This window comes from Hyaena hyaena, unplaced genomic scaffold (assembly GCF_003009895.1).
Source record: "Hyaena hyaena isolate Hyena2069 unplaced genomic scaffold, ASM300989v1 scaffold_11, whole genome shotgun sequence".
Taxonomy (NCBI): Eukaryota; Metazoa; Chordata; class Mammalia; order Carnivora; family Hyaenidae; genus Hyaena; species Hyaena hyaena.
In genome coordinates this window covers 980034-1007125 of record NW_024080643.1, presented here as the reverse complement: position 1 = coordinate 1007125, position 27092 = coordinate 980034, and the positions used below count along the sequence as shown (strand labels likewise).

Sequence of the window (27092 nt, the reverse complement as noted above, 5' to 3'; positions counted from 1 at the left end):
CCTGCAGGTGATAGAACAGGGTTTGGCCTAGGTCATCAGATTCCAGAAGCCCTGCTCCCAGCCAGGAGCCAAATGGATTCAACTCTGACCATGCCTGTTCCCCCCGCTGTCGACAATGTGTCACCTGGTCCTACAAATAAAAGATTCACAAGAGGTAAGTGACACCCTCTTCCTGAATGACAATTCCTCTGCAAAAATTAAGTCACTTATTCACATGGTGGAGTGAATCAACGGAACCAACCCACTGGCCAAGACCCACCTGCTTTAAGTGAATAAGGAGCGTTATCTGGGACTGAAGAGAAGGGGGCAATGTGGGTGGCAGGGCCCAACCAGGGCTTCAGAGAGCATTCCAGAAACCATACAGACAGCAAGGCTTAGAAAAGTACTTAAAGAACTGGCCCAAGAAGACAGATTAAGCTTATGCTGGAGATATTACATCCTGATAAAAGTGGAGAGAAAGTATCAAAAAAAAAAAAAAAAGCATGTATAGCAACCCTGAGAAATAATAACATACTGAATATGAGTTTTTATAAAGAATGGTCTAGAAGGGATATTGAAATAGATGTTTCTGAACAGGGGACTTTAGGCATTTTTTAGACTCTGCATTTTGACAATTTTCTCCATAAATGTGGTACTGCTTCTGAGTTAAGGGGAAGGAAATATTCTAATAAACCAACAAACAAATACATGGGGAAAGAGGAAGGCATAAGGGTCCAAAGACAAGCCGAACCCATGTCAAGAGGCTATGTGACAAATGTGAATAACTGAGTACATGGGGTTTCATTATGCTTTCTCTCTACCTTTATGCACATTTGGAAATGTCCATAGAAGTGAATGTGAAAAGAAAGGAATTCATCCAGGGCTAACCCAGAAAACAAAGAGGAAATTCTTCTACAACCTGTATCACCCCTACCTCCCGGGCCAGGACAGCCCCTCAGTGCTGTTAGCCAGGGCCACATATTAAATAGTCTTTGATGTAGGATTAGGTTGAACCATATGAAACTGTCAGTATCCAGCCATTGTTTACACAAAAACACAGCCCAGAGCAAGGAATCCGTAATAGGCAGACCTGGATTGCTCTTACCAGTCTCGTTCCCATAAAGACTTGGGTCAGACTTGGGTCTGTATCACGTACGGGGAATTAGGCGGAAATCAGAAAAGGAAACAGGAGTCCCAAAGAGCAGTTAAAAGAGAAACGGAGTGGTAGGTAGCCTATTCAGAAGCTGGCAGCCTCCAAAAGACAGACACTCATAGGCACGCGCGCGTGTGTGCTGCACACTAGGACGGTTCGTCTCTCACCGCTGGGTGGGCTGCGGGCCCACAGGGGTGGAAAGGCACAGGCTCGTGGAACCGCCTGGACACACTCAGCCCCCGCAGGTGAGGCCGGGGGAGCGGAGGGCAGGGCAGGATAGACCACTCACAAGCCTTGCACGGCCAGCTGAGGGATTTACACTTAGACATAAACATTTTAAGCCAAAGAAGGACATCAGAAACATATTTATGGGGCGGCTTGATCCTGTCTTGCTGTAAAGGTCAGACAGGAGCGGGAAATAGCACCAGGATAGCTCACTGCTCGTGGTTCGGCCTTCTTTCTTTCTTTGGGCAGCAAATTCAATTATATCTGCCTTTGAGCATGATATTTTAATCCAACTAATAAAGCACTTTTGAGCAAGCAAATGCTATAATCTTTCACATTTACCTGCCATTTGCTCCCTGTTTTTCCTCAAAGAGCCCTGAAATCCACATGCTCTGCACACCCAGAGTTACCATGGGAATTATCTATGCCGTGTACGTCAAGCACAAATAATCCCTAAGCAGGAAATGGCTTCCTATACCCATACCTCACGGGCAGCTACAACTTCAGGCACTCACCCCCAGAGAAAAGCAGGTAAAAGCTGAAAGAGCATCGCCTCCTCGTATCGTTCGCCACCTCACCTCTCTTAGGTCCAGACAATCACCTGCCACACTTTTCTCGCGTGAGGTATTTTTTTATGGAATATGCTTGGAGGAAACACCCTAGTTTGGGGTAACAGAACAGTCTCAGCACTGACGGCACAGCCGAGAATGTGCTTCTCGTGGCCTGAAAGGACTCCAAGGCACCGGAGGCAAACGGCCAGCACCGCAGGGCTCTGTGCATACCGGAACGCTGCGCCAAACAGTCAAAGCCGGGGAAGGACTGTCAGAGGGGCAGGCCGGAGCCAGAGGCGGACGAAGCCGCCCGGAAAGTTGGACAAACGAAGTTACCTCCGCTGGGCAGGAGAGCTGGACGGCAGCATTAGGTGTGCAGGGGTTTGGGGCATGTCAGGGAGACCACAGATGCACCACCGTCACAGGCAGTGTCACCGGCTGCGTTTCAGTGCCAGACTCCCATGCGATACCATAACCGTGCTGTCCCTGCAGAACGCTGCCTGAATTCCACCCCAGCGCCTGTCAATGCAACCGCATCCAGTCATCCAGCCTGCTGCTAACTGAAGCCCTCCCTTCTCTGGTTACTGCTCTACAGTTAGACTCCACGTCTTCAGGGACTGAGGAGACACAGCACAGGCTTCTGTTGCTTTTAAGGAATTTTTAAAGGCTAAAAATAGGCTTTTACAACTTATGCCCCCAAATAATGCTCTGGGCATCCACGCTCGCACTCCGCGCTGGGACAGTGAGGGCATGAGAACACCCCAACTGGGTAGATGAGTAAATGGACCCTGTGAAGCAGTGATCCTTTAACAGATTTAAAAGCATGGAGCACTGTGGGAAAAATAAAAAAAGGAGCAAGACAGTTTCCCGCAAAAATGAAGAGCTGATGGGAACCACTCCCCAAGGAGCAAGGAAAGGCAATCAGCGGCGGGCAGTCTCTAAGGTGCCCCCAGGACCCACTCCTGGTATTCCCTGGAGCACGTGGAGGAACTAGGACTTGCCTCCAACCAGCAGAACATGGCGACGGTGCCGGACGTCATCCCTGGGTTACATGATCTGCAGCTCCATCTTGCTAGCAGTCAGTCTCCTTGGCAGCTTAATGAACCCAGTGGCCATGTTGGGAAAACCCATATGGCGGTGACAGTGGCCTCCAGGTCGGCGGGCGGGAGGCCAGGGCCACGGGTGGTACAATCATGAGGAAATGGACTTGCCCAACAACCCGGGGGAGCACAGAAGCACATTCCACCCCAGCTGTGCCTGTAGGGGAGAACCCACCCCTAGTGAACACATTGACCGGCCTCGTGAGCCAGGCCGGGCCCTGACTTCTGACCACGAAACAACAGATGTGTGTTGTTCTGGGCCTCCACGTTTGTGGTGACTGTTATGCAGTGACAGAGCACCCCTCCGTGGTCCACACAGTCATGAGACAGTGAGGGAGTTTGCATTCGTTCTCTCTTAAGCCTTCAAGGAGCTAAAACCCAGAGCCCGACATTTCTCTTTCTCGGTTTTAATGGTGGAGTTAACATTTTCTGGACCTGAAACTATTTTTTTCTTGGTTAAAGATGAATGATCTGAAAGCAATTTCCTCCTCTGGAAGAATGGTATGCACTAAATGACTATTATTGCATTTTTTACAGACTTGCGTATCTGCCCTGTGTCACTCTTCTAGGAGTTACAGGAGCTACAAAGATAAGCAACGCACCGTCCCAGTGCTCAGAGTACACACTGTCTGCAAGAAAGACTAAAGCAACCATCTACCCATTCAACAAATATTTACCTTAAGCCTACTATGGGCTTCCCCCCCCTTCTAGGTGCTGATGAAACAGCAGGAGGTGGAACAAAGCGGTCTGCCCTCTGGGCAGGAAGACGGGACGATAAACCAAAGCGCACAAACAAGTGCGGCAGAGACCAACAGACCTCCGGGGGTGCGTCACCTCTGTCACCGCCTGGCACCTGGTCTGTATCTCCTCACTCAAGAAGGGGCAACCTCATGGCGGTTTCCAGGAGGCTGTGAATTCCCCAGATTTAGCTGCAGTTCAGGACTTGTGCCGCAGGCCCTAAGAACCAACGCTGGCTTCCCCACACGGTCTGTCACAGCATCCTGATCCGGAGAAACAGATCTGATAGGGACTTTTCATTCCGATGTGAACACGCAGCACTGCGTGCCAGGCCCCAGTATTAGGTAACAGGAAGAGTTTCTAAAACAGTCTGTTAAGATAGCAGAGACCCAGCTGACTGTTGCAGGAAGAGGAGGAATGCAGAATGAATTCACGCTGAGCACGCTTACCAAACAAGCTCTGAGGAGAGAAGGAAAGAAAAGGACAGTCATGGTTCACAGTGGCTTCTGGCCACCTACACAGGATATCCCCCCCCCACCTCCCTGCTGGCAAGGATCCAGTTTTACTGTCTCTTGGGAAAGTGCACCTGGTAACGCTGCACCTTTGTTTCTGACATTTACACGGCTGCAAGAGCATCATAAACACACGGTATCCTTCCAGCCGCAAGCCTCCCTATGAGCTACGCAGCAGGAGCTATGGGAAGCCTGCTTCATCCTTCTTATTTCAAGGTCGCCTGCTCAGAGAGTCTTCTCTGTGGCAAAGGTCACTGGCCATATCCCCCCGCCCCCCAAAGTTCCTCTGAAGAAGGATGGCACGGGCTGCTGATCCTGAATATGTGTGCATTTTTTTTTCAACATTTAAAAATTTTTTAATGTTTATTCATTTTTGAGAGACAGAGAGACAGAGTGTGAGTGGGGGAGGGGCAGACAGAGAGGGAGACAGAACTCGAAGCAGGCTCCAGGCTCTGAGCTGTCAGCACAGAGAGCGACATGGGACTCAAACTCACAAACCATGAGATGACAATCTGAGCCGAAGTTGGACACTTAAAGGGCTGAGCCCCCCAGGCGCCCCTGTGTGTTCATTCTTAATACAGCTATATTCGGAATTAAGAATATGAATGGCCCCAAAGGACAGTAAGAATGTGAGACGGAGAGAGAAAAGTCATGAGAGGTTCTTTTATAAACAAACACACCTGAAAAAACTACCTCCTTTTGGTGATGCATAAAATAGTAACAACAACAAGGTGCCCATACTCGGTGAACTTGTTACTTTAATCAAAAACTGACTGGAGTAATAGCTTTCAAGTATTTAAATAGTAGAACCCATCCTTCCCAAACCACATCTTATGCCAAACCCAAATATGAGAACCGAATAAAAGTGGAGCCACTCTTACACAGAGAGATGGGGGCCAGCCCCCACTGGCCAGCCCAGACCTGCCCCCTGCCGGGCTCTGTCCCCCTCAGGACTCTGGGGCTCCAAGGACCACCCTGAAATGCACTGACCTACAGCAGATCACTGCAGCACCTGAACCTAAGAATAAGCTACAGGAATCCCCTAAGTAAAGGGAGTGGGAGAAAAGCAGAGGAATAAAGGGATAGGAGCAGAAGGAAAAGCTTGAGAGCAGGAAGGAAACTGAAGCCAGCCCTTGACCTTGAGAAGCACCAAGGCTCCTAGAGTTAAAGGCAGCACCGCAGAGCAATGTATTGGTGCCACGGCATTGCACACCAGCACCGACAGGCCAGGGGCCGCGGCCCAGAGCGGGCGTCACCAAGCGCTGCACACCACGCAGCATCCCCACATCCACACCAGGGGTGAGGGCCCGGCTTCGGCAGACCCGCTCTCCACAGCTGCCCTGGCAGCCAGGCCTCCATTCGGAAGCCTTGCGTGTGCAGGGTGTGAGCTCTGTGTCTAGGAAAGGTAGGGATTTAATACGCCTACAAGAGTGAAGAGGCACACATGTTTTCTGAGTGGATGGGCCTGAACTCCTAAGGACTCTGAAAAGCCAGAGTGTTATAAGCTTTTTTTGTTGTTTTTTGTTCGTTTTGGTTTTTTGTTTTAATTTCTATTTAATTTAGTTTTTTAAATTTACATCCAAGTTAGTTAGCATATAGTACAGAGTATTATAAGCTTTAAAGATGATGATGCAGGGTGTCGCTCTCAGTTAATTTATAAAGTCAACAGCCAAGTGAAGGTCTAAACGGACAGCACATTCTAGTGCCCGATACCTGGAAAGGGATGTGAGGACCTGTCACCTTGTCACCCGAGGATCGCCTGGGTCCTGGAGCAGAGATGTCTCAGGAGGGATGAGATGGGCACTTCCAGCTCCTAGAAAACAAAGTAGAGACATTAGGCACCATCCATTTGGGCCCCAGAACCTCCATGCCTGTGGCTATGACAGGGAGGGATCATTCTGTTCAGCTCAGCATCAGGAAGAACAACCCCCTATAACGGAAACCAAAGGTAGGCAGCAGGAGAGGCCAGGCAGGTGAGGGTCCCATCACGGTGCCCGAGCAGGCATGCGGTGAAACGCCACTGAGCAAGGGACAAGACAGGAAACTGGATGAGACGGCCTCCAAACCAGAGCTCCTACCATGTGACCTCCACCAAGGCTGATCACATCCCAAACAAGACTGAGATCAAAGCATCAACCAGACACACTCCCTCCACAAATCCAGGGCACAAAGGTAGATGGGTGAAAGCTCTGAGGCCCTTACTAGTAGCCATGAGGGAAGAGAATCCACTCCCCACCTCGACAATCACACTAAGAATTGAAACTAGCAGGGACAGAAAGTCTTAGTTCGGTCCCTCAGGAAACAGGCTCCACCTGTGAATGGCTTTGCAATGGACTCTCCTGGACCAGCTGACAGACGGACGGGCACAAGTGTACACCTGCCCCGGCGACTTCAGGATGGGTCAGGGTACTCTAAACGTAGAGTGTGCACTGTCATGATGAGCCTAGTGGAGTGGCCTGCAGTCCCAGAAGGAATGGGAGCGAATGACCGGAGCCCCATTTGAAAGCAGCAACAGTCACCTCTGCTGATAGGAAGTTCTCTGCTTCCTCAATCCTACCATGACTACTTTGCACATGCTCACGCGCTCACCCAGGAGCTGGGGAGGTTTAATTAAGTCTCCTGAATATGATTTGCACTAATGTGAACCCAGAGCGGATTATCATTACGCCAAAGATGTACATGAAGATGCTAATCAGCACAGAGAGTTTTTTAACTTCAACAGCAGCAAACCGGATTTCCAACCACTGAGATCCTACTCTATCCCGACCTGCACCTTTGTACGTTCATTGTACGTTAATATTTTGTTCTTTGCCGCTTTCTATTTTGAACGTGTTCAAACCTACAGAAAAATAAAAGGGACATTTGCATACCCTTCATCTACATTTACCAACATTTAACATTTTGCCGTATTTGCTTTATCTTTATAGAAACTTTTCTCGTGAACCATTTGACAGTAAGCTATAATGGCTATCAGGACACGTGACCTCTAAGTATGTTGGTAACTCCTAAGCATGGCATCTCCTACAGAACCGCATGCCGTCATCACACCGAAGAAACTGAACATCCGGGCCACAGCATCTCAAACACAGTCCATAACCAAATGCCCAAAATTGACAGCATATTGTTCTTCCTCTATCATATGCCAAGTACCACAAGGACAGAGAGGTCACAGGCCCACAGGGGAGACTGACCTACAGATGCCTTACTGTGACCAGGGCACTAAGGTGGGGTGACTCATAAGTGAGTCTCTGTCTTGATTGAAGAGAAAGTGGTTGGCTCTACCTGGAGACTTGAGGAAAGGCTTTTGCAACGAAGCCTTAGAGGACAAGTCTAGCCAACATATACAGAGTAGGAACTGATTAGTGAAACCAGACAGGCTTGAATGTGACAGCTGGAATAATACCGCTCCCCTACTCCCCCATCCCCACCCAAAACATCCAAATCCCAATTCTAGGAATTTGTAAATAAGTCAGGTTTACAGGAGAAGACAAGGACAAAGTAAGGTTGCAAGAGGAATAAAGATGCTAATCAGCTAACCCTGAGATAGAAAGATTTCCCTGAGGAGAGCCTGATGTAATCAGGAGGGTCCCCACAAGGTGGAAGAGGGGGTGGGAGAGTCAGTGTCAGAGGGATGCAATGTGAGAAAGACACCATCAGCCACCGCTGGCTTTGAATATGTCAGGGGACCAGGAGCCAAGGAAGGCAGGCAGGCTGGGGAGGACAAGGAACTAGATTGCCTCTAAGAGTCCTAAGAAAGGAAGACATCCCTGCCACCACCTTGACTTGAGCCTGGTGACATGTATTTCAGACTCCTGACCTCCATCCAGAACCATAAGACAATAAATGTGTGTTGTTTTAAGCCAATGAAAAAACAAAAGCAGAACAAGCACAGGGTCTGGAAAGAAGGCTGGAAACTGTCAAAGTGCTGGGAGATGGGGGCAAAGTCACCCAGGTCCTCGTGGCCAAGCCAAGAAAACTACACTTTGTTCTTCTGGGAACGGAGAGACACCCAAGAGCTGTGATCAGATCTGTGTCTTAGAAATAAAACTCTGGAATAAAGGAGCAGAATCTAGAAGGAAAATAACTAACAATGTTTGTTGCCAACGATAGAATTTGAGCTTTCAAACAAAAAAATTAGAATTTTGGAAAACTTGCATCCTTCACCAAAAACTCAAAAGATTCCCAAAACTTAAGAGTGTTCTGGTGACACTGGAGGTGACATTAGCAAATGTGATTTTTAAATTTTTTTTATTGTTTTATTTATTTTTGAGAGAGAGAGAGAGACCGTGTGAGCGGGGGAGGGGCAGAGAGATAGGGAGACACAGAATTCAAAGCAGGCTCCAGGCTCTGAGCTGTCAGCACAGAGCCCAATGTGGGGTCAAACCCACAAACCGTGAGATCATGACCTGAGCTGAAGTCGGACGCTTAACCAACCGAGCAACCCAGGCACCCCTATTTAAAAATTTTTTTTAATGTTTATTTTTGAGAGAGACAGAGAGAGTATGAGTGGGGAAGGCCAGAGAGAGAAGGGACGCAGAATCCAAAGTAGGTTCCAGGCTCTGAGCTGTCAGCATAGAGCCCAATGTGGGGCTCAAACTCACAAGTGGTGAGGTCATGAACTGAGCCAAAACTGGATGCTCAAGCAAATGAGCCACCCCGACATATGTGATTTTTAGAAAACAATTACATGATGAAATCTGTTGACGTTTGGAAGATCTGCGTAATTTGGAAAGACAGTAATTCACTGAAACATGGACAAATGATTGACTCAAAGCACAAAATGGAATTTTTTGAAAAAGTACAAAACAGACACATTTTTAAGTATGGAAACCCGTCAATATGGTTTTAGATTCCACCATGGAACCAACCAACTTTTTTGTGCAGTATCAAAAAAAAAAAAAAAAAAAAAAAACTCATAATTACCCAAAAGGCTACTAAAGTACTTCTCCTTTTCCAAGTACCTATCTGAGGCCCTATTTTCTCGACTAAAACAGCACATCAAAATCGACTGATGCATAATCAGACCTAAGAATCAAGCTGCCTTCTATTAGGCTGAGCATTAAAGAGATTTGTAAATATGTAAAACGACACTACTCCTATTCAATTTTTTATTTAGAAACTAGTTCTTTTTCATAAAAATGTTACATTAACATAAAATGGTTTATTGTTACTTTTAGATGGATTAGTACATAAATATTTGAAGCTGTTCTAAATTCAAATTTGTCAGATGGTAACAGTTAACACATACATCCCACATAAGGCAGGAGCTCCTTCAAGTCCTCAATGGTCTGTGAGAGCACAGGGCGGTTCTAAGTCCAAACAGTTTGAGAACCACTGCCTTCCGGGCGGCCCGAACAAGTGAGCTCACAGTGCCAAGCGGGATCGACGCTCACATCACAAAAGGTCCTCTCCTGCTTCTTTGGACATGATGAAGCAGCCGAACAGGGACCCCCACCCTGCTCCCATTTTCCTGTCACGGTATACAAGCAGTTAATGCTGAGCTTAGAAGTCCTGAAGAAAAGCATGCCATACATTAATCCAGGCTGAACTCCTCAGGATTAATGGGATTGGAATGCATAGCAAATAAATTCATTAGTACTGCTTTTCTTTAATCCAAGAATGTTCCAACCGATCTTTCTATTTCTACAGATTTGACAACTCACTTTTTACCAACTAAGGAGAACGCCACATACACTTCAAACCTTAAGGATTCAATTTCACTTGTCATAAACACAGCAAGCAACATTTCAACACCATCCCGACAAGCTCCACTGTAAAGGTTTGGCTGACACCATGTGGCTCTGAGTAATGGGGGGCACCTGGCACACAGACAGGAAACATGTACGTAAAATAGCATGAAAACACCAGCAAACATCCTTCCCCTGATGCAACTGATACATCCAGGGGAATCCGATCTTTTCATTAAGTACACCGATGAACCACTAAAAATGTTTATCCATTTATTAGACATAATGCCCAGCTCTTTGGCAACTCAAGTACCTGCTTTGCCCGTGAATGCGATTTTATTCCTTCCTTCGTGCCACACATATCCTGGGTGCCAGAAACAGTTTCAGAAACCACAGATGCAGCAGTGACCTTTACTGGACCAAAATCTCTGGCTTCTTAAATTCTATAATGGGAAACACTTCTTTGAAAAATAAGAATGAATGAAACATTAACCGGAGGGAGAACACTTCTGATCCCCTAAAGCAATTCCATGAAATTATCAGAAGATGAGCTCCAACTACACAAGCATGTGCTCCATGCTGCAAGGTGAGATGTTACGGGCACTGTAAGGAACGAAGCAACAGGGAGCACAGCTCAAGGTGATTAGGGGATTTCTGCTAAGTCCGCAGACTCCAACCGAGAACGCTGGCAAGACCAGAGCTCCTTTGGGATGGCCGAGCAACCTAAGGCAGTTCCCAAGGGGATATGTGCAATGTCAGAATCCCGAAAGGGGAGCATCTGTAGTTTAAAAAAGCAGGTCATAATTAACTGTTTTCTTTGGCATGAATAGTTTTCCAATTTCAGCATAAGTTTTGTTGGTTTAAAGGGAGCACAGGCTAAGAGGCTGCCTGGTACTTAAACAGAAACCACTTTTCTGCTCCAGGAAAGACAAGGAGGATGGAACCAAAGCCCGATGTACAGGAAGGAGCCTGCAGAGTCCCCGGAACCAGCAGGTCAGGCCTCCGGCATCACCAAAGGACCCAGAACTGTGCTCGGAGACTCTCACGTTCATGCCCTGCTCCGCGGGGAGGCGCTGCGTGGGCACTGTGGGCACTGCATCAACAACGGACTGTCCCAGCTGCGCCTGCATTCTGCTAAGGGAACCACAGGAGCAGGGAGTGGCCCCTTCTCTCCTTCAGCCTCCCAGCCTTAACACTGCGCTTCAGACCTACCCAGAAATGATCAGACCCTTACTACCAGAAACAATACACCCTCAAGGGGCAGATCTGGGGGTACCAGAAGCCAGGATACTCTCACACTTCGTGTTCCCCTACGTCTTTCCTGGACCCACTCTCTCTGACTTCCGCAGCCCCATGGCAGCACAGCACACGCTTGCTTACCAGCTTCTCATCATTAAGGTCGGGTCTCTACCCATGACCATGGGCTTTGCAACTGCTGCTCAGTGGCTCCCCAGGAAAACTCGCAGAATGGATTCCAGCATCCAGTTGAGAATGTGACTAACTCACTTCTTCTTCCAATGTCCAACACCCATCCTAATCCCACCTGTACTTGGGACCTACACCACTTTCTGTCTACTCCCTGAGACAGCGATAGCATTTAAGCATAACTGCTGTTTGAAAGACCACACACTCTACACAGACATTTGTGGTTCTACACAACTTACTGGGAGGAAAAAAATGACACACTTATCTAAAGGAAATGTGGTCAGGGAAGTAACAGCGAGACATTTATCCTACCTCCCCATCCTTCAATAATTAAAATCATTCCAGCCATTCTGCACCAGTGACTGCAGGCACTGGGCTCACCGTTTGATGCTTCAACCTTCCCCTGAGATCCAAAATCCTCTGGGAAAAGGCCACAAACTCCTTCTTTGCTCTGGGCTGCCACAGGCCAGGGCAAGCCACTCTTCCCTCATCGGCCTGTATCTCCTGGTGACGCCAAGGGAAGGAGGGGACAGGAGAAACTAGGGGGGGGCCTAGTCAAAGGTCATGGGGTGCAGTTCTCAACCAGGGGTGACTCTGCTCCCACCCAGGGACATCAGGCAGTGCCTGGACACATTTCCAGTGGCCACAGCCGAGGGACGGAAGCTGAGCTCAGAGGCCAGGACTGCTGCCCAGACGGCCCCCACAGCAGAGAGTCGGCAGCACCAAGGTGGAGAAAGCCTGCCTTCCTGTGCGGAACCGGAGACTGCAGTGTTCCATAGATTTTTTTTTTAAGTGAACTGGTTTAAGAATTCTATTTAAAATTTTAAAAACTACAATGTCTGCAAACAAGAGCATATTTGCAAGAGAGCAAAACCTTGTCACCATATCCCTGGAGAACCGTCCAGTGTGTCCAAACCAGGTTTGAGAATAACTCAGAGGCAAGGAGACAACGGGAAAAAGTAAATGATTTAAAACTGTACTGTGGCCAAGACATGCTCCCCTTATTAATCTGAGTTCCCACTTCTGAGGGCGAACTGATATCCTGTAGAAGGCTGGAGACCCTGCGCTCTGCATGATTCTGCTTGGAAGGTGAAGGCCAAACCTCGAAGAGCTGGGATGGCCAGGCAGGGCCCCTGTGCGGGAAAGGAACCAGTGGGCTCAGCCCCACCATGCTCACAAGTGTCCCAGGGAGAACACCTCATCCCCACGTCACAAAGGCGCAGAAGCTCAGAACAGCAGTGGCCAGGACAGCGGAAAGGTCCTCTTGTTATGCAAAGCACATGGTTTCAGTGCCTGAGTGGGAAGGATACGTCTGCTCTGTAGCTCCGAGAAAGCAGACATGAGACAGTGTTCAGCCTCTGCGGATGGCCGTCTCTCCCTCTCCCAGCAATGTTCTGCTCTCCAAGGAGCCGTGAACCTCTATTTTTTAACACCCAACATTTGAAAAATGAGATCGTAAGTTCTAAGAGTTGGAAGGGACCAACTCAACATCTAACACAGAAATCCTCCCAGGCCATCACAGGAAACACTGATCAGGGAAGGAAAGAGAGGGGAGAGGGAGGGAGGGAGGAAGAGCACAGGCTCCTGAAGGCAGGCATGGAGCAGTGACTCTCCAAGCAGCCACTTCTCCCCCTCCCCCTCCCCAGCTCTTACCAACCAACCTCCGAATTCTGCCTCTGGGTCAGGAGGTATACGGATGCATCAAAGCCAGCCACACCCCTCATAAGCAATAACAACAAGAAGAATCACTAACATTCACATTAATCGTCTACATATGTGCCGGCACCCCCATGGAAGGCACTGTATGTATGTGCCTCATCAAACACTCAACCCAGGCCTTGAAGTCTACGCAGCTGTTGCACCCACTTCATTGGGGCAAGCCAGCTGTGTACAGTAGTTATAAAGCGGAGCCTTAGTTCAAACCTTGGCGCATCCAACTCTAAACCCATTTGGATGCTCCATTGATGTTTAATGCTACTGAAACTCTGCATGCGATTATAATAGGTCCCGCAGGGCAATGGGCCATAATGTCATTAAAGCAAAACTTTAATCAGATACCAGGAGGATCCTCCCACTTTGCAAATAACAGAGACATGCAAAGGAATGAGGCAGAGGTTCTCAAGGAGGCAGACTTTGGTTTGAATCTCTGCTCAAACACTGACCAGGTGAATGAGCTGGAGCAAATTATTCTGAATCTTAGTTTCCTCACATCTCCAAAGAGGAAACTACTGTTAAGCTCATGGAATTGTTTAAAAGCAATAATAAACAGATTATGCACATGAATGTATCAAGCAGTTTTTAAAGTAAACAGATTGGTGGGAGAGACGGTCTCTGAAAAAGTGTATTTCAGAAATACTTTCTCTTCATTTCATACTTTCTTCAAATGCACTGGTTCCTAGTTGACATTTTGAAACTTCTCTGCCAAATAGCTAACGAGCTATACAAATAGATAAACGCAGTCAGGGGGAGCTGCTATTTTAAGAAATTCTCCAGTTCAAGTGAACAATTGTTTGATGTGTGAATAATCGGCTCTTAATTACATGGTTTGTCAATATTTTGGAAGAATCATCTCATTAACAAGCTGTGGGGGCAGGCTGTGGCACTTACCCTGACTTTTGGTGTCTCTAATAAAACAGTCTTTGCCAGCGAGCAAGTGACGTATTATTGGGGAAAAAAAAAAAAAAGAGGTGAAACATACGAATACAAAACAAAACCTACAGGGTACCCTCCAAATGGACGGCAGAGAGAGGAGACGCCGGGGAATTTCAGAGCAACAGACCCAGGACGGAGTGGTCAGGGGAGGCAGCGGCCAACGTGAAGGCCTGGCAAGGCTGAGGGAAGAAGGCAGCACTCCTCCCACGGGGCTGAGCAACGTGCAACCTGCGGTCATGGACAAGCACAAGGGGGGCCCGAGAGAGCGGAGGGCGGGCCTGCCAGGGCACAGGCAGAAGGAAGGTTGGGGCTCTCCTGGCCCATGGCCTATGCAAACCTGCTCCAAGATCAATTCTAGGTCTATGATGGATCCCCCGAAACACACACACGCATATATTTTGGCCCGACAATGGCACACTCTCCTGAGACTCAGTGAATATAATTCATGATCCCTTACATTCAGGACTCCCTGAGGCCACCTGCCAGGGTCCAGGTACACCTGTTGATCCACTAGGAAAATAAGCCTCTTGTACTCACACTGGGTGCCCTGGAGAGGTGCCTGGGAAGGATGGTGTCAGGCGGTAGCCCCCTCTCTGGCCCCTGCTCCCAGTTCTTGGGCAGCCTCTTCAAGTTACCCCCGTCTTCCCCGCCGCCGTCTTCACCAACATTTTTTAAAGCAGCAGCATCCATGCAGAGACAGACCCTGCAGTTTTGAGCCAAGGGCCCTTCACCCTTCTAGCTCTCAAAAGGAAGTAACAGTGACTAGGCTTTTTACTAACCTGTCTCCCACCCTCTGCCAAATCAAAGTTAAAGTTACTTCTCTTCCAGGGGCCAAGAGATGGCGTTGATTGTTTCCTAAACACCTACGAGGGGGAATGTGGTGATGGCTGCACAACACTGTGAATGTACCTAATGCCACTGAAATGTACGATAAAAAAATACTCATAATTTTTTTAAAAACTAAGTAAAGACATCAAAAAACTGAATATACTTACCATATGACCTGGCAACTCACCCCTGCGTATATAACCAAGATAAATGTGTACACAAATGTTCACAGCAGCGGGACTGAGAAGATGTCCATCAAGTGACGAATAAATAAAACGCAGAATACTCACACGTGGAATACTATGCAGCCCGAGGAAGGAGTGAAGCACTGATACCAGCCACCACGTGGACGGACCCTGAAGACACCACGCTAAATGGAAGAAACCAGGGAGGGACGGGGACTGACTGCTACTGCCTACGGGTTTCCTTTTAGAGGTGAATAAAATGTCCTATAATTGTGCTAATGGCTGCTTAACTCTGTGGAAATAATCAAAACCATGGAATTTATACCTTAAATGGATTAACTTTATAGTATTCTATTATATTCCATAAAGCCGTTAAAAAATAATAAAAGCTGAGAAGAGCCCAATCCTCCAGAGGCCGCAGCACGACTTTCTGTTACCAGCACCTGGGCAGATTCCAGGACTTCTCCACAAGTTCCATGCAACACCAGCCTGTCGCCCATGCACTTTCATTCTGCTTCAAGTCAAACTTCTCCCACCTCCACCCAGAAATCAATAATTAGAGCTCTGGATGCAGTTGTCAGAGGAGCCCCATCTCCTTGCACAAGCCGTTTATTATAAGTAACAGTCAATTTGCTTGGAGCGCCTCCCCAGTGTGACATGGACTCCTATTTAATACACCCTCCCTGCCAGCACTGGGGCTTCTCGTGTTCTGTTCCGCTGCAAGCACAGGCTCCAGGTTTAACACACAGCATAGAGAGGGCATTGTGACAGGGCACAGAATAGTAAAGCTGAGGAAGGTGCAGCACTGGTTGGTTTAAATAACATACTGAAAGCTTTTAGCTCAAACAAGATACAGGGGACAGGAAATGGCTCTCTGGGCACATGTGGCCCAGGATCTCTAGAAAATGGGAAGGCTTTAATAGGTAATCAGAAGTAAAAGATCATCAGGAAGTAACAAGATTAATAAGGTCTCTTAGTACTAGCAAAGAATTTCCGAAGATCATCAAGGTGTGCTACCAGGACAGATAAATCACCAGGGAGGCAGGGAAACGACATGCCCAACTCGGGAAGCTGGAAGGAAAAATGGACGGGAAAGAAAGTTCAGGATACTTCCTGCACTGAGTGTTTGGAATGCCCATGAGGCTGGGTGGTACCCTCTGTCTGCCCAGGCACAGCTGACAGGTGAGTTCACCCTACTCTTCTGGGCATTTACAAGCCCTGGGTACACAATGCCCTGCAGGCAGCTGTCGGCCCGCCCCATCCTCCCACTGACGTGTCCCCGACCCTACGGCAGCTCTGAGGAAGCCTATGAAGACAAATGAGCCTTGCATGTGGCCAGGAGGGCGGCTCACGTTCAGGAAAGAGGAGCCTGCCTGCGCCAGCCCAGTGATTACCAGAGGGAATTAAGCAAGCACTTGCAAGCCTCGGCCTCTGAAGTTCTGTACTTTGATAGACTTAATTTGTTTTCCTGGGGCTAAATAGCTGGCTGGGTCGCTGCAACTCTACACAGGAACACAGTCGGGGAAGCCCGATGCGCAGGGAGTGATTTACGACTCCAAAGGGCTCCCACCCAGGAAACCATTCTCGCCCGGAGAAGGGGGGGCAAGGCGGGCGGGGCACCAGACACACCTGCCGTGCCATGCATCAGTTGGGGCTCCATTTAAAAATTGCTCTCTCCTCTTGTTTTCTCCATAAACTTACACGAGTTCTTCTTGAGGCCCTTCTCGAAAACATTTTCATCTGTGTAAAATGGTTCCCAAGTAAGAAACCATCAAGAAATGCCAGTGCTGGGAAAGAGTCACAACACCATCTAATACATCCAACCCAGTCTACTCTCACGCCTCCTTTCTAAGTTTCTGCTGCATCTTTGTAGCATGCGTATTGTTATTTATAATATTGTTCATTAAAGGAATCCACCTCTTTATAAATCATTATTTTTTGTAGAAAGCTTTGTATGGCTCCCAAATGGAATACTACCAAAAATGATCTGAACTCAAACATTAAACTCAGCTCCATTACCCAATGAAAGTACCATCTGTTTCCTGCAGGGCCCCTGATGGCCACAGTCGTATGGGTAGTGAGCTCTACACACAGCAGGTCTCTATTTTCTCTAATATATGCTGCCATTTAACATACTATTAATGTAAAAATGTTTGTGCACTCCCTAAAATTGCACACAGGGTGCACACACACACTGCACTTAGGGAAACAGAGCCCCAAATCCATGACATGGCAAACTGTGGCACTTGGCCCACTTTTGTATCAATCACAAGTTAAAAGTGGTTTTCACTGGTAAGTCTATCCTCTCTCTCTCTAAGGAGGAGGAAGAAGAAGAGGAAGGCAAAGATTATTATTCAAAATACCACATCTGGCCCAAAAAGCCTAACATATTTGCTACCTGCCTTGAGAGACCAGTTTTCTAAGCCCTGATCGAGCCTATACCTTTATTTTCCCAAGGAGGCAACCCCAATCCAAACACACTGAATGACTTAGAAGCACGTGCGTGCAGGTCTTCAGGAGTCTAAGTAACTGAAGGAATTTTACCAAAGAAGCCATCAGTGTAAAGCCTTTCAAAATGGGCCTCTGTCGAATCATTTCAACTGATTTAAAGAACTGAGCCTTGTCTAAAGCAAACTAAAAGGTGAGGACGCACGGCTCACCTAGATGGCCGTTGTCCTCCAATGCCTGAATCACCTCTTCTGTCTGCCCCAGGGCCACTCCCACCTTCCTCCGCTACCCGCTCTGAGCCCAGCTGTGTGCATCCTGAGCCCTCTGGGGCTAGAGGGAGGCTCTGTGATGGAAGATCCCTGCTGTACCTCCAACCCCCAACAGCCAGCTGTGGTCACCAAACCCCCTTCAGGCCCTCCAACACTGGGTGCTGGGCCACTCAGGGCCCCCTCACAGCCCCAGGCCACTAAGCCAGTCAGATCGCCCCTAACCCTGGCCTTGCCTTTGTAAACAGTTGCTTTACTACACTCACCGCCAATTACCCAGCTTGAGATGGCCATCTGTTCCCTGCAGGGGTCCTGGCGACTCCAGCCTTAGGGGCTGTGAACTCTTGGAAGTCCGCAGCTGCCCCTGCCACCTCAGGAATGTGGGCCTCCAGGCCTACTCCAAGCACAATGCCTCTATTCTAGAACCGCACAGCTGGACCGAGTCATGGACCCACCTGAGTCGTCACCCTCCTCCTCCAAAGCGAGCTGGTCCTGAGCTGTCCAAGACCTAGCATGATCTCAAAAATGCCCAGAGAGATTCTGTTCTAACAGCATGCTGCATTATTTAAAGCCTTCAACTTAATTTAATAAAATGTGAGCAGCTGGTATGTCGCAGACACTGTGCTCGGTGTTTCACATACATAGATGATTGACAATCAATCCTCATGTTATAAATGAGAAAAGGGAGAATCAAAGAGAGTCTGTGGAACTTATCAGAGCTCCAAGTGGTTGATGTGATATGAGAAGGCTCACCTTCTCCACTCGGCCAGGCCCTTGCCTGAACCTACCTCTGGGGCTGGCCAGCAAGCCCCTCTCCCCGCACCCCCCATCCCTGCCCACCCAGGGAACACAGCAAAGCCACCCTCCAGTCTGTCCACAGCCAGCCCAGTCACGTTACACAAATCAGGTTACAAGAAAGAGGAGGTCAGGACCAGGGTCGGCAAGTTTTCTGACATCATGAAGCTCCCTTACAGCCTCATGTCCACAACCACATTCCCTGGACCAGCCAACAAGTGAAAATATCTGGTACCTCCAACCTGAGAGTGAATCCCTAGGCAGGTGATGGTACCTCCAACCTGAGAGTGAATCCCTAGGCAGGTGCATTCACAATGCCTCTATGTATAAAATGAAATGGCTGTTGTGAGCAGTGGTCCCTCTTCTGAACGTTCTCTGCCCATAAACCGGGCTTGGAAGAGAATGCCAGGACTCTGTGCACCTTGCGGGGGAGGCCTGGCAAGTCCGGTTCAGCTACATTACTGTCTTGAAGTCACACTGAGTGGAAAATCATTTTCCTATGCCCTATCTGATATCTGCTCACTGATCTGAGGAATCAGAAGACCTGCCGGGCCCTAGCTGTGTGACCTTGGGCAAGTCACTTGACTTCTCTGTTTCAGTCTTATCATCTGAAAACTGGGATAAGGATACTACTTACCTCGCCTACGCCTCACCCCATTGCTGCCTTTCCCCTACTGTGAAAAATCAAGGAAGAGAGAGGCAAGATAGAAACGAAAATCTCAGATAAAACTGGATTCAAAGTATGGTAGGCAAGTAACTTAACTTCCATGAGCTTCCTTTTTCCCCTATGCGAGATGAAGAGAATAGTAATAATAGCTACTTCAGAGTCTGAAGGACATTCAAACAAATCAATATGAGCAATGCACAGAAGAGGACCTAGCACACAGTAAGTGCTCTATCTTTGCTATTATTATTAGTTCCTAATTCAAAAGAGATCTCATTTTAGCCAACTCGTGAAGTGATGTGGAGATTAAGTACTCAAAATAACTGTGCATTTATTATAATGAAGGTATTTGGTGATTGACAAAGCACTATTCAAATATATAGATTAAAACACAAAGATAAGGTGACTGTCTGATTTATTTCTATCTACCCTAATTCAGATGCTAAAAGACTTGTGGGCTATTGCTTGGAAATATTTAAACTGGCTTAAAACTATTTTAAAAAAGCATGAATTTTCTTTATATAAACAATATGATTAACAACAACTGAGGTTTCAGCCACTAATTTTTATTTTAAAATACTTCCGTATCCTGGTTTCTGTAGCACCACGACCGATGTCCTCTGTGGCGTGTGCGTTGGGGGCCGGCTGTGACCATGGCCCTTCTAGGTCTCAGGGTGTCATTCAGTGTCAGGAAGTACTCTGTGAGTGCCCCTTTAAAAGTGGAGTCACGTGGTAGGGGCCACGTGTCACTCCCCTGGACATCACCCCAGCCAGAGACCTTTTCATCGGTTTGGCTCTTGGACCAAATGTGAAAGGTTTTGCTTTCATTGAGAAAAATAAAATGCTTTGCTCTACCTGCTCTACCCCAGGGGCGGCTCCTCTGATCCCTTCCCGTCTGAACTTGGGCAGGAAAGAATGCCCAGTCGAGGGGCCGCTTTTCCTCCTTCCAGGAGGTCTGGACACTCACAAAGCCCAGTTATTTGTTTTGCCAAACTGTGTATACATTGAATGGACATGTTTGTTTTCCATGTCCCACTTTACATCTCTAAAGACAAATGATTAAAGAATTATTTCAGGGGCATTTTTTTTTTGCTCATCCCCTCCAACCTGGTTATATCAAGCAGTCTCACTTCCTGCCTTTTAACTCACATTCTGTCGGCATCTCATCCACTCTTCTTTGTTGACCTTTACGTGTACAATGTTGCTTCAAAACCCTTCTTCAAAGGAAAGGTCAAAGTGAAATGTCACTGGGAAGGACGCCAGATGGCCAGAGGCCAGGCGGGCACCGGCTCCCAGCGCCAAGGTTACCTGTGGGGTGTGCGACAAGGTGCCCGCAGCAGGTAAGGAGGCGCCACGGCAATGAGTAGGAAAAGAGCATTTGCACAAAGAGCCCACAAGCAGGCAGCCTCTCTAGAAGGAAGGAGTCTGGCTCCATGTGTCCCTGAGCCGGCCATACCCACCCCTTCGAAGGTGCCAGGAGCCACCACACGGAGGAGGGTCTGCACGCCAGCTTGGCAGAATTACCAGATCAAATACAGGGCATCCAGTTAAATCTGAATTGCATGCGAATAGAGACTAATGCTTTCGTATAAGTATGTCCCAAATGTATCACAATCGTGTCCCAAATATGCCAAACAAATACTTTGTGTGGTTAAAAAAAAGTTATACTAAAAAAGGATCCAGTGCTTATCTATCATTCGAATTTAACTGGGCATCCAGTATTTTCACTTGCTAAATCCAGTAACCCTAGCCTGGTGCTGACGGCTCAGGCCTGAACTCCTCACCCTCTGGCCCAGGGCCATCAGCCCTGATTTCCAGACTACCTCGCTGCAAAGTTCTTCCACAGTCCTACAGAGAGGGGGACCCACGTACTGTGCTGGCAGCGAGTCTGCTGCAACGGACCCAGAAAGGGAGAGATTCTGCAGGAAAAAAGAAGGACCAAGCATAGTAAATATTTCAGAGAGACAATAGGGTGTGAGCACTGACGACAGACCACAGCATCTGATTAAAAAAAAAGAGGCAACTAAAAGCAGTTTTACTATAGTAGTAAGAGCTTAGTTTTCAGATGAAAGCAGGTGGTAAGAACATGGCATTCACTCTAGTTAGCTTCGTCATTAAAAAAGCAGGATTCTGAGCCAACTGCTTGCATCCTCACGGCATCTGCAGAGAACCCCAAGAAATTACACCCCAGAAGGGCAAGCACTCGGGTAACTCGGTGTTAGCACCTATAGGCACTCAAACGATATTTGCTGAATGAATGAATGAATGAATGAATGGACTCTATACTTCTCAAAAAGTCTGTTCTAAATTTGGAAATCTTATGTGATTATTGAAAATGCAAGTCTAGGGTAAATCTTACCCTTTCATGGCAGAGTCACCACAGTAGCTAGCTAATCTCTTCAGTTTGTCAGCTGAGGATTATCTGTAGTAGGAATCACAAGTGTCTGTGCTGGGCCTAAACCAAACAAATGAACAAAAACACCCGGGGGCGCCTGGGCGGCTCAGTCGGGGTGGAGCGTCCGACTTCGGCTCAGGTCATGATCTCACAGCTCGTGAGTTCAAGCCCCGCGTCGACTCTGTGCTGACAGCTCAGAGTCTGGAGCCTGCTTCAGATTCGGTCTCTCCCTGTCTTTCTGCCTCTCTCCCACTCATTCTCTCTCTCTCTCTGTCTCAATAATAAATATTAAATTTAAAAACCAAAAAACACCCGCCCCTCCACAAGATGAAGCACACGATAAGATTCACATAAATAAAGCCGAGGAGAAAGGCCACCATCTCCCAAACTGAAGTGAATCTAGTTCAGAACGCATTTTTTTCCTAGGCCCTTTGTGTAACCGTTGTAACTGTTCTTTAGTTACGGGAGTGCTTAATCAAACAAACATCTAAAACCAACACAATTTTCTTATTTAAACATAAAAGTATTTTCAACCCTGCACCAATTTCCCTTGATCTGTGCTGGAAGAAATCCCAGGTCGCCTTACCAAAACAATAAACTTCCAAAAAAAAAGAACATATATTTTCATAAAGAGTACTGTATACTGCTCCTAACTTGGGATAAATCCCCAGTACATTTTGAATTTTTAAAAAGGACGCTTTATTTGCTTTGCTACTGTGGAACTTTCCATTCTGCTAAAAGGCCCCAAATTTAGAATTTACAAACAAACCATGCCTGGACAAAGTAAAAGCTGTACTCAGCTTATGGATATGCTAACTCCTGGCATAAAACAAACACTATGCCTCTGCCTCTTCAGGTTACTTTACGACAGAGTTAAAGGACTTAGGCTCGAAGCGAGTTTATGTACAAATGAAACCAAAGGTTTTTTTGTACCAGCACCTGAAAGGCTTAAATGCCAAATGGAGTCTATGTTCTCAGTACTAATCTTTTCAAATTTGGGCCAAATAGATCTCTGTCCTGACGTGGAGGACATTGGTGCCAGCTCCGGCCATCGGCCACTGCCTTGCAACCCCCAGGCAAGGACCCCAGGACTCCCCAGGCAGAGCTGAAGATGTACTTTCTACTCTCCATCTTCACCAAACATGACCGCCCAACGTTGCCTACTGCGCCCGTGAGTGAGGGCACGGACTCCTGAGCCCGGCAGAGGCAGGAAACGCTCCATATTCTGCACGTGGAAAGAATTTCCAACTGTCTCGGATAGGTAAGACTGACCAGTTTTCTCATGGCTGGGAAGTACTGCAACTGACGTGTTTCTCGGGGTCCCGAATTCTCCCTACTTTCCAAAGGCACACCAAGAATACCACCTGTGGAGCAGCACGGTGTCCCCGTTGGAAGGGAGCCCGGACTCAGGCCGCCTACCTGCTCGTCTGTGGAGGAAGCTCGTTAGGGGAGCGCGCTGTGGTCTTTCTGCACAACAAACGCACCATCTCTACCACCATTAGAAGGTAAACAGAAAAATGAGGAGCGGTCTACACAGGGAATGAACATCCACTGCCTGCCTGCTGGGTGCGCAGCCGCGAGCGGAGAGCGCTGGGCGGCTGCCCCTGGGCTCTCGGTCGCCCCGCGGGCTGCCATCCGCCTGGAGGACAAGCAGGAGGCTTGGCGCAGGTCCCTGGGCCCAGTCGGCGCTGGAGCAAAAGCCGAAGCCCAGGTCTGTCTGGGATCCAAACCGCTCCAGGCATTATGTCCCCTGCTGATCTTCTGAATCAATGACCTAAATTTAAATGCCAGTATGAAACTTTACAAACTATTAACAGTGAAACACAGGTCAATTCTAGAATTCGAATAAAATTCCATACATAATGTAGTTTCTTTTTTTTTTTTTTTTTTTTTTAAATCAGGTCTGCTTTGGTTAAAGGTACAGTGAACTTGACAGTCAGACGGGGCTAAAGGCCCCCTTTCCCTGTGTCTCTTCTGAGGCCACCCTCCCTCCAGGGCAGACCACTTCTGATGGCATCCCGGGCCTTCTCCGCGCTCTGGCCAGTGAGCTGGCTGGACTCCAGCTCGAACTCCATACGGCCACCCAACTGGGTCAGGGTCAGCCAGAGCAGGGCACCTCTCTCAATGGGCTCCCATAGTCGGAGCCAAATGCATGAGGCAGCTACACATACCTCACCAGGGGTGGGAGCAGGTGTGGAGGCCACGGAGCAGCCGAAGAAGTGAGGACCAGGCACAAACAGCAGGGCAGCAGAGCCTGCGTGGGTGTGGCCCTCTGCGCTCCCAGGTTAGGGAGGGCCAGGTAGAGGAGGGCTCCCTGGAAAGAATGTGGGATCCAACAGATTGGAGTTTGGTTCCAAGAGGGGACTGTGTCCATCTTGGGGCTGCAACTCACTTTACCAGGACCACAGAATGTGAGGAAGACAACTCGGATGGGCCCCCAGGCACAAGGTCTGTCCTGTTCCTCTCTGACGTGCCAGGCAGCCCAGATTTGGAGAACCGAGAATATGAGAAATAACATCTCAGTCAAACTTGGCGAGCTCTGGCCAAGAGTCCTGTCTTTGGAGAAGCTCACAAAGGAGCTTTGTGAGCAGGCACGTCCCGTGATGGCATCTGCAAAAGATCGGTGATAAACCCCAAACATCCCTGGCTCCATCCAACTATCAATAAAGACATTCTTCTTGAGCCCACTCCCCTTTTCTGCCTCTACTACCTCTGGTTCTGTTCTGTTACCAGCTGAAAAAAGCACTGCTTTTCTAAAAATATTTTTTATTAAAGAATAATTTTTTATTTATTTATTTTTGAGAGAGAGAGAGAGAGAGAGAGTGAGTGAGCGCACAAGCAAGAGCAGGGGACGACCAGAGAGAGAGGGGAACAGAAGATCCAAAGCAGCACAGAGCCTGACGCAGGGCTCGAACTCACAGGCCGGGAGATCATGACCTGAGCAGAAGTCAGACGCTCAACCAACTGAGCCACCCGGGAGCCCCTAAAGAATATTTTTTTTAATTTACTTTTTTAAGTAGACCTCGCACCCAGCATGGAGCCCAATGTGGGGCTCAAACTCACGACCCTGAGATCAAGACCTGAGCTGAGATCAAGAATTGGGACACTTAGCAGCCTGAGCTACCCAGGAGGCCCAAGCACTATTTGCTTTGTGTTTATTCTCAGACATTTGAAAGTCCTGACAAGGGACATCCTCTGACTTCCAGAAACGGTTGATAAATCTGTGGGCTCACCTAGCCAGGGCCTGAAGGAGCTTCAAACTCTGGTCACACCTCCTTTTCCTGGCATTGCCACTCCGGGCAGTCCCAAATCTTCCAGTAACCTTCCTACAGATATTTTTCCATTCTCAAACAAAAGCAAAGCCTTTAAAAATTTTCCCTCTTCTGTAATACAACTGTCATCAGATTTCTGTCCAGAGAGCAGACATTTAAGACTTCTGAACTTAGGCTGTACAAGTGAGACCTTGTTTTTGCAAATTTGACTATTTGCCATCCTTTGTCCTCCTTTGAACCTTGTATGAACTTAGTGGCACAGCTGAGTGTGCTGTTCAATACACCGGTGTGTTATTTTTATACACACACATCTGCATGTCTAAATCAGAAAGCTCTATCATCAGCCAGATCACGTCCACTAAGGCAAATCTAAAGGACCCTGGGTAGAATGCCCTCTAGAAGGTGGGGGGTGGGGGGTGGGGTGGTCCTTGAAGTTGAAGCCTGTGAAAGGTGCCCAATGTCCCGCCGTCTGTCCCCAGGCTACTCTGCCTCAGGAAGTGGCGAAGGCCAAGGAGCAGCCACAAAGGAAACCTGCTCTGGAGCAGACAGAATTGTGAGTCCGAGACCATCCGCTCTCCACTGCTCTTTCTCCCTGGACGGCAGGTGCTCTGCGCTCCCTGAAGATCCACCAATGCCTGAAAAGCGGTGACCCTCCGATACCCCCCATGCTGGCTCCCTGTCACGGCCTGTCAAAAGCAGCATTAAAAAGAGTCACGGGTGCCCTTTTCTCTGCATGTGATACCAGGAAGCAGGCAAGAACCTGTCCCTTCTCTTTCAGACTTTTTTCTTCATTCCACGAAGGAGAAATACGTCTCTCAGAGGAGGTGGGGGAGAGCAGCAGCAAGAACGCTGCGAAGGGTTTTCCACGAACACCGCTTCGTGCAGAAGACCACTCTCGGAGACGGCAGCGCAGAGCCTCAGAGGGGCCCTGCTGCCGCTGCTGACGGGCTCATCCTAAACTCACGCTGGGGGCTTAGCCCAGGGGAGGTTGCTTTCTGCTTCCTTTGACGGGGGCTGTATATATTCTGATGTGTATGGCTGGCTTAGTCCTTGGAAGAATCAGGTCTCTCAAGCTTCCTCCCTGGCAATATAGTTTGGGCCTGGGCTGCTCGTGACCCATCCCGACATTCCAGAACGTCCACAGGAGGGAGACGCCCTGCACGACAGGACACTGCTGCCGGTGCTGACAGGACACCAGCGGCGGCCCCCACGGGGAAGTGCCTGCCCTTGCCAAGGGTAAACATCCACAAGTGTTGTATGGGACCTCGAGACACCTGGTTCAAGACTCCTCACTCTTTCCAAAGATGCACCTAGGGAACACATGACTCCAACCAGCATGGGCTCTTCTGGAGGGCCCCCAAGAGGGACGGGGGGAGAGTCTGGTGGACCGTGGGGATACTGGTTACCAGACAGTTACCAAGCACTTTGTTGTTTTTTTTTCTTTTACAGGAGCCATTGCGCTCCCTGGCTGTAGTGGTCGTCCGGTTCATCATTTCTGGACTAATACAGACAAGGTGACACTTCTTAAGTCAACACCTTGGCACCAACCTAACACCAGGCCTTCTGTTTCCTATCGCATCACATGACTGCTATTCCCACTCCACACCTACTATGGACACCCAAGCCGCATGGAGCTCTCTAGTAGCTCTGTGATCACGGACTGTCACTAACTTCCTGCTTAGGGCTGGAAACCCCAAAGAGAGTCTCCTAATCCAATCTCTTCTGAATCCGAGAGCAGAAAATGTGGCCCTGAGTGCTCAGTTGTGCCCAGGATCACGTTAGTCTATGGCCAGGCCAGTGGCAGGGAGGTCTCTAGACTTCTACAGCGGGGGCTGTAGAATTGTCTAATTGCGGGGGGCGGGGGGGAGAGCAAGCCCCAGGGCACTTGGATAGGAAGATGCGGTAAGTCCCCAAGAGACCTTGTGGCTAGGCAGCAAAGGACAAAGGACTCTAGGCACTAACCACCTGTCCTTTCATCAAGCGATGTTTAGAGCCCATGCTTTCCCTCGACCACATCTGACGTCCTTGCACATTCAGGAAAACACCCCCTTTCCTACAGGTTACCCCTTGTCGCATTCGGACAGTACACAGACGTGCACGGAGAGAACGTGCACTGGATGGCATACACAGCCTTCTCCTTTACGAGGCATTTTTACACCTTACAACATGTCTTAATTTCCTTACCTGGCCACTTTGCTGAACTATAAAGACCTATCT

The 27092-nt window shown here is 48.4% G+C and overlaps 1 protein-coding gene across 4 annotated transcripts in view; it reads right to left on the bottom strand.

The window, feature by feature from the left end:
• SLC7A1 (solute carrier family 7 member 1) overlaps window positions 1–27092 on the bottom strand; it is a 76923-nt gene that overhangs the window by 34423 nt on the left and 15408 nt on the right. For all 4 annotated transcript variants that reach the window (XM_039254574.1, XM_039254565.1, XM_039254590.1 and 1 more), the window contains one exon: window positions 5972–6071. The gene's annotated coding sequence lies outside the window, so the exon portion shown is untranslated. The remainder of the gene's footprint in view (window positions 1–5971; window positions 6072–27092) is intronic.